We start from the raw sequence: 18,352 nt of genomic DNA, 5'->3' as shown, positions 1-18,352 counted from the left end.
AATCTTTGTAGAGAGGAATGCATTGTAATGTGGCAAATGCGCCTTCCATCCCCCTAACTTTTAAATGCTCATACGATTCCAGCGCATCCTTGGTGGTCTGCTTTTGGTTTTGTATCCTCCTTAGTCTAACAGATTTTAAGATTTGGAACTATTTGAGGAAACACTGGTGAAAGGACCACTCAGCCTCTTGGGGGTCCTCCTGACTGAGGATCACTTGGGTTCTGGGTTGGACCTACAGGACCTGAACTCGTAGATCAGATCAAAATTGAATTCCGGGTTGGGGAAGTGAGTGTCATTTGCCCCATTGCCACAAATGTTGGGTTATTTTGTTTGACATAGGAAATTACCTTTGATAAAACGGCTCCTTGCCTCATCCTGATGCTGTTTTGCTTATCTGTTTCTATTTTTGTTTATTCTTTCTGCTAATTACACTTACTCTTATCCTTTGTAAATTTTGAATTTTCACTTTAGGTAGCGTATTTGGCTATTTGAGCTCCACCTCTGGCATTCGTTGCTTTGGACACAGTTGATAATCTGAAGTTGCAGGGCTTCTTCAACTAGTTCAGTCAACTGGGTAAAGCAATCAGATTTTATTAAGCAATCTGGTTTCAGTTATAGGCTAGCTAAAATATCTTCTCGTTTTTTGAGTGCTGCATTGATCAAAATGCATGAGCAGTTATTTTAAGGATCATCTGCAAAGGCAGTTAAAAATGAGGTGAATACCTCAAGATAAAGCGTGGAATATCTTAATTTAAAAACTGAGCCCTCCTTTTCCAGACCTTTCTTGCGGCAGACCTGTTGTAGATTTCTGACTCCCATTTGGGGTGGGCGGTTCCATCCAGTGATGCTCTCATACCCTCTGTAAAACAGTTTTAGAAATAATATTTACTATTCGGAGTTGTACGCACTTCTGGGAAATACCAAATTAACTTCTAGTTGATTTGATTTTTACTTTTTTTTCTCTTACCTTGCTGGATTAGTGCCATCCAGGCAGTGGCATAGAGTTGTTCAGACATGAGAGATTTAGTGGAACCAGAAAACGAGGAAAAACGGTCAGTTCTTTGCAACCCCAACATTATAGTTTCTGTGGAAACCTGTGTTAAGGAAAATTTGCATTGCAGTTCTCCACCCTTTCTTGTCTCCTGCTTTGAATGCATTTTGCACAACTGCTTCTCACTCTGCACCTAGACGAACATTGTAGAAAGAACATTCTCCAATGCTGCTGTTGCAGGCTTTCCAAATTTCATTTGAAAAACACGTGTTGTGGAAGTGTAAGAATTCACACTGTACATTCAGACTGTTACATGGAAAGCATCTAAACATGAATTCCCTCCTGAAATTATTTCTGCCAGATTACTTTTAAAAGCACACTTTTAATAGAATTATTTATAGCTAGTGGGTAAGCTAAGCTTCCACAGCTGAAGACTTTTAAAGACATTTTTACTGAAATACTACAGAAAGGGTAGAAATCCAAAGGAGTTGAGAAAAGACATCATCATCAGCAGGTTGATTATTACCTTTTCTTCAAGGCCTGGTTATAAAAAAAAAAAAAGCCCTCAATTTTAACCTTTTGTTTCAAGACTAAGATAGGTTTATATGGTTTTAGTTCCTGTGCTTCATGGTAGGGGGAGGGATGGGGAAAGGTGCAGTAGTACGAAACAGCTTATCAGCATTTGGTGGTTTTGAAGATTGTAGGTTTAATGAAACCAACAAACGAAGCTGCACTTCCCACGGTGTTTTGTCTGGTGATCCAACAACCAAGTTGAAAAGATCACTCTTTAGACTTTTTTTTTTTTTTTAGAAGAGTCATCAGTACTTGTTTGGAAACTAAGTATCATGATCTTTTGTATTTAAATCAATCAATCTTATTTATTGCGCACTTAAGCGCTTGGGAGAGTAGAGTATAACAATATGACAGTTGGTAGACACATTCTATATCCAAATTGAGTTTACCATCAAGTATCATTACTGGTCAGTCAATTATTGAGTGCTTACTGTGTTCAGAACACTGTACTAGATGCTTGGAAAAGAACACTATAGTAGACCCACTAGAAGTTTACTCACCTAGAGAGGGAGACAAACATTACATAGGTGATAGGGGAAATGGGAGAGTATAGGGATATGTGCCTAGGTGTTGTGGGGCTTTAAACTATAAATTTTGGGTTTAATCAATAGGAAAAATTCAGATGTGTGACAGGTTATTACCAGTTATCATTTTTTTGAACGATTCAGATTTTTTTTACTTGCTTTCCAGGTGGTTTTTTTTTAAGTTGGAAAAACATTCCTCTGTCTCTGGCAGTGACTCCAAATACTTCTCGTTTATATTTACCCAAATGTGACTTTCTATATTGGTAAAAAGGGCTTTTTATACTTAAGGCTGTATTCATACCCTTTTTTTTGTTCCCTTTTTTCTAATATCAGGGGAAGGATAAAGCACCATGAACTTAGTTATCTGTAAACCTAGCTTCAAAGATAATTTTAAAATGCACATTTAACAAATGATTGATATCTCAATTCAGAAATTCAAGGTTGAGTTGGCTGTGGGCTTTTAATGTTAGCTTTAAGTTTCAAGCCTATTACTGAATTGTTATTAAATATTTGATCACCTTAAAGGGGACAGCTGTCGAGGGGTTCCGCCATTTGGCATGAAAATCTACTAGGCCTCATTAGGATTGTGCCAAACCTATATGATGCAGAATAATCTCTGAAAATTCAGCGAGGGAAACAGGGAAATCATTCTTGGACTGTGTTTATATTAGTGGGAAAAACTCCCTTTTATTTTTATTGCAGTTTCCTGTTTGAAAAGCACTTTTACTCCCCCATTTCATACTACTTGTAGCCAAATTTGATGGAAAAAAAACCCTGGGGTGTGTTGTTAACATTGCTCTTTGTTTTCAATTAACTTTACTGTTCAGTGTAAGTAAAATATATACAAAGGTCTTCTGATATGTTTGTAACCCAGTCTGTAAGCTTTCAAATGTCTGTTCTTGTAAGCTGTTATTGACAGCAGTCTAGAGTGTACTTATGTGAAAAGATATAAAAAATGACTTACAAGTTTTTATGAGCTTTTGGGCTTCTAAAATAGCATAGTTGATACCAGAATATTGTTATAGTTAATAAGAAGCAGCTGCAATGGAGGAGATGGTCAGAGATAGTTGTCCAGAGCCACGGCCAAGGGGCAGTTTGGCTCTGCCAGTCTGTTCCTACTTCCCAACTCTGCAGGGCCCCTCAGGTTTAAAAGAGCCCCCTGCTGCTTCTTCCCTAAATTTTACTGGGCTGAAACTCACCCCACCTTTAGAAACAGGATGGCTGTTGGTAAGAAACTTCTGATGCGTGTGGTCCACTTTCTCAGAACTAACATCCATGCTGTAGTAACGTAAAAGATTCAGATTCTGAAATTTGGCACCAGACTATAAAAATAAGGCACACTGATTTTTTTTTTTTTATCCAGCAGTGCAGTATGATCCCTTGGTTTATTTGAATTTGTTACAAAACAAGGTTTGATGGTTTTCTGGAGGAGGCGTTTTCCTTTTCAGGCCAAGAATTAGAAGCTATTTCATGTCCTCAACAGAAATTGTGAAGCCTAAAGGTTATTTTAGGGGGCAGATTTCCTTGGAAGTGAGGAAGATAGAAAATGATGCAGGATAGATTAGTTTTCATAAGTGTCTGTAGTGAATCTGAGCTCGAGATTTTAAATACTGTACCACAATGGGAGTAACATTTGTAAGTTTTACCTCTCAAATGATAACATGTTTAAGAAGCTATACACACAGTATAAATTATTTTCTAAAGAACTTCGTCCTTGGACAACTTTTAAAGCTGAATAGTTAACTATCTTGCATTGGATGCCTAAGCATTCACCTTCCTGTAAGCTCTGGATCAGATGATTTTTTTTTTTGTCATCTTCCACTTCCGTGATTCCTTAATCCTTCAGGGAATCTACCAGTAAAGCCAGAAAACACACATGCCTGGAGAGTATCTTTTCTAACTTAGTAATAGGGGGATTTTCTTTTCTTGTATTTGTTTTTGTTTTTGTTTTTTTTAAAACTGACCAACATAAAAACTACATCTAAACCTCTGTGAATGCCATGGCAAAGGAAATACTAAAATTTTTGGTTTACCAGGTATGCTTATATATTTTCCCCCGGGTTTGGCCAGGATGAAAGGTCATTTCATGTGTTGGAGAATACCTACCTATTTTATGCCTTTCATCTTTAAGGCCTCCTGTTATGGTGTGATGCTCACAGGTTTGGTCTACACTTGAAAGATTGTCATCACTGCAAGCTTAACTTCCCAGAGGCTTTGCAGAAAATCTGTTTTTTTCTCTGTACCCTAAAAAACTCCCACTGAAGAAAAGGGGGGGAAAAAGCCTATAATGCAACTCTCTTCCCTTCCACCACCCTGCAACTTTTTTCTTACAAATAGTACTAAAATAATTTCATATGGGTAGATAAAAGTGATGTTTCATATCACTAGAAGACTTAGTGGTTTTATGATTTATTTCTGACATACTGTGTGTAAAGCACTTTATGCACTAGGTACTTGGAAAATGTATCATACAAATTAAAAAATGTATTGCCTATTTCTCAGGAGTTAGCTAACTTTCAAAAAATTGAATTTTTGCATGAACTCTTTGCCTGAAGAAGCCAAGTCCTTTTTTTTTTTGTCTTTTTGAGTTTAATTTCTCTCTTTCCATATTCATAGCTCTGTTTCTTACTCCATATTGATTTTATAAATGCTTAATAAAGTTAGTCCAGGGAGACAAACTGCTGCTCATGGGCCGTATTACTGCCCAATTATAATGTGACTTTTTTTTCAGGGTTCAGAAAAAAGAACAATGTAGGGTAAGCTGAATTGTTTGTTTTGCTGATCTCTCCTGTCAGTTTGCCAGTATTATGACATAAAATTGCACTTTGAAACTTGACATGCAGTGTTCTCTAGGAAGTATCATGCAGAATTTTAAAAATACAGCATCTCAAAGAGTATTTAAAAATGCGAAAACCCTCTCTCACTGCTGCCTTGACTGTTTCAGTTGGTGACCTCAGTTGCTTTACATTTGCTATCTTTTAGCAAAAAAATGCAAGCCGTTCTCTGACGGAGCACAAATTTAACTGCGTGCCCTACTTAAAGCAATGGCTACATTGATTTTTTTTTGTCTGACACAATAAAAGTTGAGTTGCACATTTTTGAAAGACAGTAAGCAAATATGTATTCATTGAAACCTTGTGGCCTTAGAAGAATTGATTTTTCTTACTGTTCCCAGTAACGGCTCATTGTTGTCTTGAGTAAGTTTGAAACTCTGAATTTTAGTTTACTTATCTGCCAAATACCTGACCCTTTCTTACTTTGTTAGGCTTCCCACAAGAATGGTGTACAGGATGCATGTAAAATGACAGTATCTTCAGACCCAGATAGTTTATTGGAGGCTGCAGGGGACCTGGATTTTAGCGTCAGCTCTGCCCCGGCATACTGTCATTGTGAGCAAGTCATTTAATCTCTATGGACTTCAGCTTCCTCTGCTGTAAAATGGGAATAAGATACCTGCTCTTCCTGCCCTTTAGACTGCAAACCTTGTGGGTGAAAGGGACTTTCTGATCCGATTAACTCATATTTACTTCAGTGTTTAGTACTTAATGAGTAAAAGGCTAGTTAGTTATGCCACTTAGCTCAGTGAATAATGTAAATTAATAATTATACTTGCAATATTTTGGTGTACTTAGTTCAGACACTGATTTGATTTTTATTCAAAATAGAAGCCTTGTGTCAAACTTACTGTATTATTGATTCTTCCCTGTGAAACCCTCCTGTCCCCTCTGTCAGTAGTATTTATTAAGCACTTCCTGTGTGTTAGAGCACTATATTAAGCCCTTGGGAAAGAATATGAGAGGTGGGACTCAGACCCATGGTCCCTGGCCTCCTATCCTAGGGCCTCAGAGTCTAAGGACCGTCACCTTTGATGTCACTGCCCAATATATGCCTCCTTCTTCAACCCCTACTAGTCAATCTCTTTATCAGCTTTCCCAGATGGCAGGCAGCTAGCAGGCTTTTGATAATCCCTGGAGGATTCAGAAACCTAATCGAAGTGAGCCTCACCTATTGAATTTTACTCTGCTTCCCATAGGTATGAGCAAGCTCCATTCATAAGAGTCTGTGTTGGCTCATCTAACTAGTTGGTAGGCAGTTGGGGGCTCACTAGGTTGTGAGCCCTCAAGGGACAGAAACTATGTCCAATTCCCACCTCTGTATTCTCTCCCAGCGCTTAATACAGTGCTCTGCACCCAGGCGGTGATTTGGTTGAGACTGAAGGTATTGGACATTGAAGGTGTTGGAGAAGGGAAGAGACTCACCTCACTAAAGTCCAAGGTTCTGTATGGGGTGCAGTGGGTCAGCCCTGTTCCTTTTCACGTACATGATCCAGCCCCACAGCACTTATGTACATACTGATAAATTATATATTCTAAATGATTTATATTAATGTCTTTCTCTCCCTCTGGACTGTAAGCTTGTAGGCAGGGAACAGATCTTCCAACTTCGTTATATTGCACTCCCAACCACTTCAGTATAGTGCTCCTCACACAGTAAATGCTCAATAAGTAGCATCGTAGATGATGCTGAAAGTTCCCTGCATCATCTTTCTAAACTGGAACATCACAATTCAGGATTACAAATTCACAGTGTTCAAAGTTTGTGAGTCTGATATATGAAAGACCAGCTGTTCCTGGTCTATTGGAGCTTTTGGAACTAGTACCTGTAATTCTGTAAATAAAAGTTACAACTCTTATCTTAATGTTATTTTGGGAGTTTAATGATTTTCTTAGCTGTGCCAATATACTGCTACCATCCCATATTGGAATAAGAAGGTACTTTTACCTATTCAATTTTTGGATTCAGCTCTTTACCCACCAACTTTTCTCATGCTATTTCTGCTAATATAAGGTCTCAGTCAATCGTATTGGTTAAGTGCTTACTGTGTGCAGAGCACTGTACTGAGTGCTGGGGAGAGTACAGTATAACAGCAGACAGACACATTCCCTGCCCACAATGAGCTCACAATCTAGAGGGGGAGACTGACATAAACAAATCATCCAGAATATAAAATTTATAAGCATGTATGTAAATGCTGTGAGGTTGGATTATGTACGTGAAAAGGATCAGTTAACGCCCTGACTCTGGGTGGGTTTTTTTTGTTTGGTTTGTTTTTTTTTTACCACTGCACCTTCCCCATACTGAACCTTGGTCTAAAAACCAGGTGAGTCTCTTCCCCTCTCCAGTACCTTCCATGTCCAACACATCCAGCCTCAGCTAAACCACACACAGACTGGGTTCAGGGTCCAAGTCCAAAAACAGGAAACATTGGAAAGACCCAGTGATCCTGCATTAAGTAGTATTTTTTTGTTAATAAAAATGACCTGCCGGTTTATGGAATGCAATAGTTTAATAAAGAGTAATATTTGGTTTAAAATTAGTCTGACTCATGCAGAACCTCTATATTTGGGGAAAGTGGCAATTAGTTGTTGAGACCTTATTTAGAAAAGCTCCTGGGTAGCCTTTTTAAAAGAAAAACATGTGTATTGTAGATTTGAGTACCCAATATCTACTTATGTATATATAAAATGTTATGGCTTCAGAAAGCAATACATGAGTTGTTTGCAGTAATTTCTAAATTAAGATGCAGTGTTTTTCATACAAGGGAGAACAGAAAAGGAGCAAAGAAAATACATAATCACTGTAGTGCAGTATTATGTAACAGAAGGGAATTGGAATTCTTTCCTCTGAGAGTTTTACATGACAGGCTAGGTTTATGCAAAATGGGCTTTACTTGTCTAAGCAGGATACTGACTAATAAGCAGTTTGAAGCCTACTCATTATGTGTATCTTTTGAACTCCATTCTGTGAAGGAAATAGCTTCATATTTAATGTACATTTTTGGAGCGTGTAAGAAATATGAGGTCTAACAATTCTGAACAGCGTATGCTGTCTAAAAACCAATTTGTTGTGCAGTTCCCTATCATCTTGAAACTGGTTATTGCTGAGTTTGGTAGGTTCACGTGGCTGTTCTAGGCTAATCAGGGATTTCTTGGAAGCAAACTCCTCCTGGTGGAACGGTGCAGTTAGTTGCAAGTATTCTCATTTTTAGTTATCTTCTGCCTGTTTTTAAGTAGAAGTATAGGCCGTGATTTGTTGAATTATAGAATGTGCATTTTTTAAAAGTGGGCTTCTTTGAAAATTGGGAGAAAACTGCTACTCACTACATTTGTCTCAGTTTTACTGAATTTTAAAACTGATTAGTTAAGAGAGGTGGGTGAATGGTCACAGCTAGTTAAATGTTGCACAAATTTTCTCTTCCCTTACGGTGGCAGACTGAAACTTGAGCAGCTGGATTCTGTTTCTGTGTAGTAAAATGCTGCCTGTATCAAGCTGCTCAGGGGCTAAAATCAGCCTTTTAAAGGTCTAACATTCTCTTTGTCTCCGTCTCTCTTTTGATATCTTGTGGGTTTACGGTTAGGACTATCCTTGTCTTGTTATTCCCAAAAGTTGGTCTTTATTCAGAGTCCATTTAAATCTCTTCCCCGGGAGCTGGCTAAGAAGAAACAGGACAAAGTTGCTTTTGTTGTTGCCCCTGAATTTTGAATGGCAAAATTGGGTATTTTCTTTATTGACTTTATCTCCTAAGGAACAAGCCAAATGACTCTTACCCCAAAGATGTGAAGTTTATGATTTCATATAGAGAACACTAAAAGTAAAATGAGTTGAGCAACTCACACTGAAGAAAAGGTTTTCAACTGAACTTTCTCCTGCATTTCTCTCCTTTGGTCAAAGAAATAAGCTTTGTTCAGGTGCTATGCAACCAGGCAGCCTTTTCTTTTCCTTTTGGTATGAATATAGATAAACCATTGCTGGACTTCCTAATGTTAAAACATAAGTAAAATATAAAAGTGGTTAATATTGACAATATATTAAATGTATTAAAAATTAAAATGAATTGCAAAGTACTTCTGCATCCTGTTTTTACTACCCACTAGTGGTTATGCAGGGCTTTTTTTTGAGATGCCATAAAAATACTATTGTGTGATTTTAAAATCCACCACTTACCACTTATGTGTTCATATAAATGCAATTCACAGTAAGGATATAAAAACCTAAGATGCATTCTTAATGATTTTTAAAGGTACTTTTCTGGAATTTTTTTTTAAGATTTATACATCTGTTTTGATCCTAAGCAAGAGCATTCAGTTGTACAATATACTTAGTATCCCAAAATTATAGATGAGGTGGAATTTGGAATTCAGTAGTCTGCTAAATTTCTATTTTCCAGCATTCAGCTTTAAAATACTCTAAATTAGGGATAAACCAATGCCTTTTGAAGTTGTCTTGGGCACATCATTATTCTCGGGCTGTATAGATCTCACTCCGAAGTGGAGTATGCATTCTAACAATCGTGGAAGATTGGGTAACTCCCATTCTGTGCTTAAACAATGAAAAGGAGAAATTTTACAAATTTACAAATTTAAGAATCCTTGACTGAAGTGGTGAATATTCAGGCAACGACATTTATTGTGTACCTGGTAGGTGCCATGGAAAGATGCAAGGAGGGGAAAAAAATAGTCATCGTCTTCAAGGAGCTTACAGTTTTGGAGAGACAGTACAAGTATATAAGGTATACTTTTAGAGTGAATGGGTGCAGCTCATTTTATTGTGAATTGAGCGTACTCTTCCTGTGCGTGGTTTGGATGGCTGCCTGGGCAGTTAATACACCCAAGCCAGAGGTTTATGGCTCAAGCCATGAAGGTTGGAAGGTTTTCAGTCTGGGGGCTCCACCCACTGTATCACCTAGGTAAGCTCTCCTTTGCCACTGTTTATTGAGCCAGAGCTTTCTCAGCTGCACTGCCCAAGGGGCAGACATGGGGCCATAGCTGAGGCTCTGCTCCAAAGGTTTAGGCACACTGATGTGATGGTGCCAGAAAAAGTACTTTCAATTAGTAGGTTTTTTTGTCTGAGCTAGGGGGTGGCCAGGTAATCCTATGTACTCTAGGCAATAAGCTTGCTGTGGGCAGGGAAGGTAGTTACCAACTCTGTTGTATTGTTCTCCCTTGAGTGCTTAGCACAGTGCTCTGCACACTGGAACTGCTCAACAAATACCATTGATTGGCAGATATAGGTAAAGAAGCAAGACGCAAAACTTTGGCCCGTAGGGAGTCAGCAGCAGGAGACCCAGTGTAAAGGATATTAGGCCTCCAGTTGGGTTTTTAAACCACATCAAACATGTGGTTAGCATCTGTCTCAAGAATCATCTTTGAACACAGAAAACATTTGTACATTAGAGAAAATACGAATTTGCCTGTTAGAGCATGCAGTGTATGGCTAAGCAGAAATCTAAAAATGTGGCAATAACAGTATACAGTAGAATACCTAGATGAATCATAATGTGCATTCTTTAAGCTTTTTTTTGCTTGAGGCTCTGCAAGTTTCCCATTTGATCTCATAATAATAATTGTGATATTTAAGCGCTTACTATGCGCCAAGTCCTGTACTAGGCGATGAGGTGGATACAGGCAAATTGGTTTGGATAGTCTTGCTGTGCAGTGTGAATTCAGCATGCCTTTCTGATGCTTCCAACAATGACTTACTTTTGTGCTTGACTGAGTGTGCTTTTAGAAATGCAGCTCAAGTCATCCTATGTTAAAATAACAGGACATACACAGAAATTGTGTTGCAAGTCCTGATGCACTGAGCAGAGGGTGGGGTTGATGTGGCGGGAGGGAAAGGGTATATGGTGTCAATCAGTGCTATTCACTGAGCATTTACTCTCTGCAGAGCATTGAGCTAAGCTTGTGATAGTACAATAGAATTAATAGACCAGATCTCTGCCCTCAAGGAGTTTATAGTCTGAGGGACTAAACCCTAGGGAGAGTACAATATAATAGAGTTGGTAGACACATTATCCCATTAGAATCAGTTGTCACCAGCACAGTGGTTTAAGAAATAAGGGCAAGAACAGATTGGAATAATTTAGAAACAAAGTTTTTCTTCTTGGTAAATATACCAAATCAGATGTTCTTTTAAACCTCAAATTGCAAATTCCTTAAACGAATAGAGAAGCCCAATTTCCCTGGGGATTTTAGGACTTTTTATATAGTATTTTAATGATAGTAGCAGGTCTGTCTTGGTTGTTAACCCTGAGAAGGCTCTAATTAAAAAGTGACGGTATGCATGTAATTGAATCTTCAGAAGATATAAACCAAATAAGGGAATTTGGTTTACAATTTTATGCTTGTTTTTGCATTTGTTAGGGACCAGTTATCTGCCGTTTATGGTCATGTTCCATATTAAGTCCTCTGCCTCTGACCCCCAGAAGACCTGCAGGTTGGCTAAAAGTTTTATTTTTTCCCCCTAATTGCAGAGATTGAAGTAGGAAATATTCACTTCTATGTCCTATGATGGTAATCCTCTCTTAAATGCTATTTTGACTGCTAGTTCAAGAGAAACTAGGTTCCCCAGGCTCACCCCTTAGGAGATATTGTCCCTGTATCCCCAGGAATGAGGCTTTTGGGGCAGAACTCTAGGAAATTTGCTTTCTTCCTCCATTTCCTTGGCTCATTTCCCAACTCTTTAATCCCCAAAATTCCATCTTCCTTCTCTTTTCCCAGTTCTCCATCCCTCCAATTTATACTTCTCCACAGCCAAGAGATTTGAAGATGTGGGAACAGTATAAATAGAAATGGGAAAATTTATCATCTTCTAAGGTGGCAAAACACCCTGTCTCTGTGTCTGCACTTTGTCTCCTTTAGGGTAGCAGCAATGTCACTCTTCTATATACAGCTCATTCTGAATTTTTTTGTTATATTTGAATCCTTTGCATAAGCGATTTAGAGCCAGATGGCATTAAACACCCAGTTTTCCTGTAACATGAGGGTTGAATTCTCACAAAACTGTACATGAAAGAAAACATGCTGTAGTATTCATTCTGATACTGCACATATGCATGCAAGCAATGTCTTCTGATAAACAAGGTACAGATAGTGTAGGCATCAGTCAGTCATATTTATTGAGCGCTTAATATGGGCAGAGCACTATACTACACACCTGGGAGAGTACAATATGTTCATATTGTCTCAAGAACGATCCTTGATTCCCTAGCGCATTCTAAAATGTGGATAAAAATACATGTTATGGCCGAACTGGTCTTGAGAGCATAATAAAAAAATGTAACTCATAACTAACTGGGTTAGATCAATGGCTTATCCAGCCCAGTCTTAAGCAGTAACACCAAATGATATTTGGACTAATAGTATGGCGTTTACCTTCTCTGACATTCAGGCAAATTGTTTGAACATCTTCTAGCTTTTACCTCTAATATCCCTTCAGTTTATCCCGGCACTTCCTGCCTGAGCAACTTCTTAGGGTAACAAATTCCATATGTTCAGAGCTGATTGAAGAAATGTTTCCTTTTGTTTATCTTTAGCCTTGAAGGTTCACTGAATGTCCCCTAGTTCTGGTGCTGTGAGGTTTGATGAACAACAATTCTTCCTACCCTCACCCATTGTTACCATCAAGATTAGTCATATTTCAGTGTTCCATATTGAAGAGTTCTTATCCTCACACGGAAGCAATTAGTAGTTGTAATTGAACACCAACTACTGTGAGCCGAGCATGGTACTAAACGTTTGGGAGAGTACAATAAAGTGCATTAGACTTAGAAGATACTATCCTTGCCCTTATAGAGGTTACAATTAAGCCATTCATCTGGCCATTGTGAATGTCCTTCTTTGTTCCTTTTCAGCTGTGTTATCTGTTTCTTATATTGTGGTGGCCATCCAAGATGCCAACTTTTAATTTTGAGCATCGGGGAGAGCTGTCTCAGAGAGCTAATAGGTCAGGAAGCCAATCTTTTTGGGTCTTTTCCACTCTGATTGGGAACTCTCAGGTCTTGTCAGAGCCCCCCTGAAGGGAACAAGGGTGTGCATCTAAATCAAAAAGCTATGTGGGACAGTCACTGCCAATGCCCAAATGAAATGGGCACACTCAGCAGCCATAACACCATTCCATGAGGGGGTAAACTATGACCAGTAATTTGAAGGAACTTGACAATTAGCCCAAGTTCTCTTTCTCAAGTCATGACAGCTCAGAGTCCATCATGGCTATGCCAGTGCTTTGGTGCTTTTTGTGCTTTTTAGAGGTTATGACTAGAAGTGGATCATGGTGTTGCCATATCTTCAGGATGCCTTTTATCCATATGCTCCTTAATGCCGTCAAAGACAGGGAGGAGGCATGATTTCCCTTTAAAGCATACTGTCTCTACTCCAGGGTATATTTTCTAAGTGCTCATAGATCCCAAATTTAATCGTAATTTGGTAGATTTAGAAGTCAAACTAATTTTTTATCAGGAGTCTTTATTATTGGTAATCCACCAATCCTCCATTAAAGCCAGCATTTGTAATGTTAGGTTAAAGGTTCTTGCCTTTTAAAATTTAAGGAATCCCTTAAGAACGGGCAGATGCTGTCCAATCCCAATCATTTGTTTCTGTCTAGTTTACTAATTTGGGTACGGCCTTGGGTGTGTCTCATTATTTGATTCACTGTCTTCGACAAGACTCCTATAAAAAATAATTTGGAGTCTGGGCAGTCTTGCTAACATTTTCCCTGGTAAGAGATTAATTTAACTTCTTAACTATCTCCTGTTCATTCCTGAGTGCATCTTTTGCTTCAAAAATCAGGTAGCCCCATTGATTCCTTAGCCAGCCTCCTGCATTAGATGTATTTGAAGAATCTTGTATTATTATAATCTTGTATTATTAATAACAATGATAGTTATTGGCTGTGACATTCATTGCAAGGTGCTCTTTAAGCTCTTTTTTGTCTGCCTGATATCCTGTTTTCAACTGACAGATCACTTTAAGCTTTCCTGTTTTCACTTGGGTGAGCTTTGCCTATTTTAAAGGGTGACTTTTTTTGTTTTCTCTAATGATGTGGTCCCTGATCTTTGAAATGCTCCCAGTAAAGTTAGTTAAGGCTTTAGAGCCTTTTGACGCAAGCAAGTACTTTAGGTACCATTATTTTGGAGATGGAAGTACGGAGGGGGAGGGCTACAAGTGAGTCTCAAGTTGCAATATCATTTTTCTGGCCTTGCTCACCACAGTAGCCTGATTACATTACTATCCCACCTCTACAACTTGAGAAATTCAGAAGGCATTAGTTTCTCTCTGAGGTATGGAGAGCCTTGGGTTGATCCTAAAGATAGCCATCTCACCCCCCCCCCCCCACCATTGTGAAATTCTGGTTCCCTAGTATTTAATATTTATCATGGGCCTGAAATGCCATACTGTTTTACAGGTAATTACAGAATTTTTCACTGAATTTTCATGTGTAATATTAACTGATTCATCTGATGAACATAGACTATCAAGTGATTTTTTCAGGGGAATCTACTCATTTTACTCTACAGGCAAAAGTTGTGCCAATATTAATCTTCCAAAATACAATAATAGCAAATCATTAAGTGCTTACTTTGGGTAGAGAGTTGTAGAAGACTTTTAGGGAACTGAAAAAAAAATACATAATCCTCCTTCCAGTTCATAATCTATTGGGGGTAGGGGATGGAGAGTACAGGATGAGTAAGCTCACTTAAAATTAGGGAAAAAATTACAAATTCCTAAAACAAATGTAAGTACAAGGACCTGAAACAAGAGTACACTCCTTTCAGCCACAGTGCAAGTTTTCATTTGGTCTTTTGGCTCAAATACCAGCAGGTAATTAGGAACATCTTTCCATCCACCTGAACCTGTTTGGATAAAATGTGACATGGTATTGGAAAACACTATTATACAGAGCCTCAACATAAGGTTTTGTAAGAGTGCAACACCGATGTTAAAGGTGAACTGTTTGTTCAAATGGCAGAACCATGCATTCAGTATAAGATATATACATATATACAGACACACAAATATATATGTATATATATACACACACACACATATATATATATACATATATATATAAATTAATGCAACATGATCGGGGATGGTGTGTCAAAGGTAGGCCTTTAGTATCATTTGAAGGAGTAAAGATGTAGCCAGGGATGTTGGAAAGCGAGATACTTTAACTCTAATTGTAACCGTGTAGATAACATAATCATTGCCGCCTCCTTTTCAGGATAAAGGTACAGGTCTTTCAATTCAAGATAACTTGAAGTTATTTTTTATTTTTGTTTTTTCTAGCTATTTCAGATGTAATTTAGCCATTGTTCAGGATTAAATTTTAAAAAGTATAACCAACATTCAAGTCTAATGTTGTTTCCTAAATGAGTTTATGGTATTCTGATCTGCTAAAGGAGCTAATATAAACGGATTTCAAACTCTTGGTTATTAAATTTATAGAGGTGATGCCAAAAAAAGCTACATGTCCTATATTCTGTTCCATCTTCTTAAATTAGAATCTTGGATTGCATCCTCAGCATGTCACTGAAGTGGTATTGCTGGGTTGCCATGATACAGTACTTATTCCTCAACAGGTAGCATGAGTCGTGCAGGGGATTTTAATTCAAGTTTCAGCAGTTAAACCGTTCATTACTTTTTCAACAGTAAACATCATTTTAATGCTATTATCTCAGTTCCTTTGTTAATTGTGGGATCAGTTTTTAGAATTGTAGTCAGTTATTTTAACAGTATATAATGTTAATGATTTTAGGGGTTTTTATGGTATTGAAGTGCTTACTCTGTCAGAGGGAGAAGCATTTAATCTCCATTTTATAGATAAGGTAATTGAGGCACAGAGAAATAAAAGTGACTTGCCCAAGGTCACACAGCAGAGGAGCGATGGAGCTGGGACTAGAAACCAGGTCCTCTGACTCTCAGACCCATGCTCTTTCCACTAGCCCACACTGCTGCTAGTTATTAGTGGTAATTGTGGTACCTGTTAATTGCATACTATGTGCCAAACACTGTTTTAAATGTTGGGTAAATACAGTATATGCCGCTAGGACACAGTCCCTGTCCCAAGTGGGACTCACTGTCTAAGAAGAAAGGACAACAGATCCCATTTTACAGATGAGGAAACTGAGGGGCAGAGAAATTAAGTGATTTCCCTAAAATCACACAGCAGGCAAGTGGTGGCAGAGTCAGGATTATCATTTAGATCTTCTGCCTCCCAACCCTTTGCTTTTTCCAATAGGCCATGCTGCTTGTCAGCTGAAAGTTAAATTAGTTTTTTAAAATAGATTAGTTTCATCATACTTTAAAAGAAGGATTAAAACTAATGGATTTTTTAAAATGACTTGATTCCAAAGTAAAAGCAATAGTAAGTGCTTTTCACCTGGGTATTTGACCTTTGTATAGTGGGATTTAGGAATTTAATAGTAGAAGTGTACGTATGGGAGTCTGTTATATTAAGCTCATGTTATGTACTCCTTTCTGTCTAAATAATTGGTTGTGTTTACTGGTTATTGATGCTGTCAGCAACTTTCTTTAGAGATGGGTTTTGCTGACTGTTGGTATTGTTAGGATTGACAGTGGTTAACAAAATAGTGCTAAAAGTAGCTAAATTAAATACCCATTTTTCTTTGAATTTCACTCAAAAAGAGTAATAATATTGATGTGGAAGATGTTGAACTTCTTGAGTGAAGGGATAAATTGGTTTAGGTAACGCAGATTTATATTGCAATATTTAAAAAATGTTCACCCTCAGGTTAGTTTTCCTGTCACACATTTTGTTTAGCTCAATGTGACTGTCTCACATTGAAAGAAAATGGCAAATGGTGTGATGAAACCCTGAGGTTTTATTCTTGAGTGCCATCAGGTGGAAACAGTGGCTAGATTAGATCTCAGTCCGTAATGGGTATTCACTGCATGTTTTTGGTGATGAGACAAGGATAGCTTAGTGGAAGGAGCAAGGGCTTGGGAGTCAGAGGTTGTGGGTTCTAATCCTGGCTCTGCCACTTGTCAGCTGTGTGACTTTGGGCAAGTCACTTAACTTCTCTGTGCCTCAGTTACCTCATCTGTAAAATGGGGGTGAAGACTCTGAGCCCCACGTGGGACAACCTGATTACCTTGTATCTACCCCAGTGCTTAGAACAGTGCTTGGCACATAGGAAGCGCTTAACAAATACCATAATTTATTATGCACGTTAATACCTCACTCTCAGTCCTACAGCATTAATGTACACATGCATATACTTTACTCACCCTTATGCTCTGCTGCTTCCCGGGTCTGTAATGTTATACTGTCGTGGCACCCCTCCCACCCCCTCGAGTTTTTAAGCTGAGCTCCTTAGGGACAGGAATCTTATCTACCAACTCTGTTGTATTGTACTCTCTCAAGTACTTAGTACAGTGCCAGGCACATAGTAAGTGCTCAATAAATACCATTGGTTGATTGACGTCCTTAATTAATACAATCATTGTTATAGTTGCTTGTCTTATTTGAAGATAAGGCCACTAACTGAATTTTACCCACGTGTTTGGGTGTGGCTGAAAAGGCTGACTGATGGCTTGTATTACTCCATGCAAAAACTAAGTTGTCACCTCTTCTATTTATATGTTGGCTGCTTGAGGCATCCGGTGCTAAACTTGTTTCGCCTTGTCTTGCAGCCCTCTTAAGCTTTTGCCCAAGAGTCAGTCTCTTCTTTTTTGAGCGCCCCTGCTAGGTTAACTGTGTTTTACAGCATCCCTAAAGAATTAACCTTCTCCACTTGCCTGTGGATTATATAATAAAGATGAAATTTTCTCCCCTTTGATTTGGATAACCCCATACAATAATCGTTTCCATAGCCCGATTTCATTCATTCTATAATCGTATCTTACTCACTGAAGCTGTGTTGAGATGAGAATAACTTTGATGCTGGTAGATTGGTTTTCTTCCAAGCCGTTGTTGGTGAGCCCCACAGTGCCTTTTATGTGAAGAATGGAATGTAGATGAAGCTGATGGAGCTTCTCAAGAAATCAGCCGTTTCTAAAGTGGGAGGCTGCAATTCACAATTTTTTACCATAGAAGGTAGAACAGCAGTTACCTTCATTTCGGCATGAATTTTGATGCTGTGTTTTTCCCCTCTTCTGTCTTTGTGTCTTCCTAAGAGAAATGCCCACCTTCTTGATTCAGCTTTCGACTTCTCTGTTGCCTAAAGCGTCACTGGACAGGGTGTGGAATTTGGAGACAGTGGTTGGTTTGTGTAGTGTTTCCTTAGTTCCAGCTAGTTGTTGTTAATGGTATTTTAAGCACCTACAACGTGCCAGAAGCTGTATTAAGTGCTGGGGTAGATACAAGATAATTAGAATCCAGACTAGTGTTTTGTTTATCATCAGGCTTATCGGCAATCTAGAGTGCTGCTCTGACTGCAGAGGGGTACGTGATCATCTGCATG

The 18,352-nt window shown here is 38.4% G+C and overlaps 1 protein-coding gene and 1 long non-coding RNA gene across 2 annotated transcripts in view; one reads left to right on the top strand and one right to left on the bottom strand.

Moving 5' to 3' along the window:
- PPP2R5A (protein phosphatase 2 regulatory subunit B'alpha) overlaps positions 1-18,352 on the top strand; it is a 60,242-nt gene that overhangs the window by 3,112 nt on the left and 38,778 nt on the right. The gene's annotated exons all lie outside the window — the stretch shown is intronic.
- LOC103171276 lies at positions 8,607-12,517 on the bottom strand. The gene is made up of 2 exons (XR_486694.3): positions 12,303-12,517; positions 8,607-8,906 (listed from the first exon to the last, which is right to left on the bottom strand). It is a non-coding gene; the product is annotated as an uncharacterized LOC103171276 (long non-coding RNA).

Source organism: Ornithorhynchus anatinus, chromosome 19 (assembly GCF_004115215.2).
Source record: "Ornithorhynchus anatinus isolate Pmale09 chromosome 19, mOrnAna1.pri.v4, whole genome shotgun sequence".
NCBI lineage: Eukaryota > Metazoa > Chordata > Mammalia > Monotremata > Ornithorhynchidae > Ornithorhynchus > Ornithorhynchus anatinus.
Note: the sequence above shows the minus strand (reverse complement) of the source record. Positions and strands in the feature narration are given on the sequence as shown.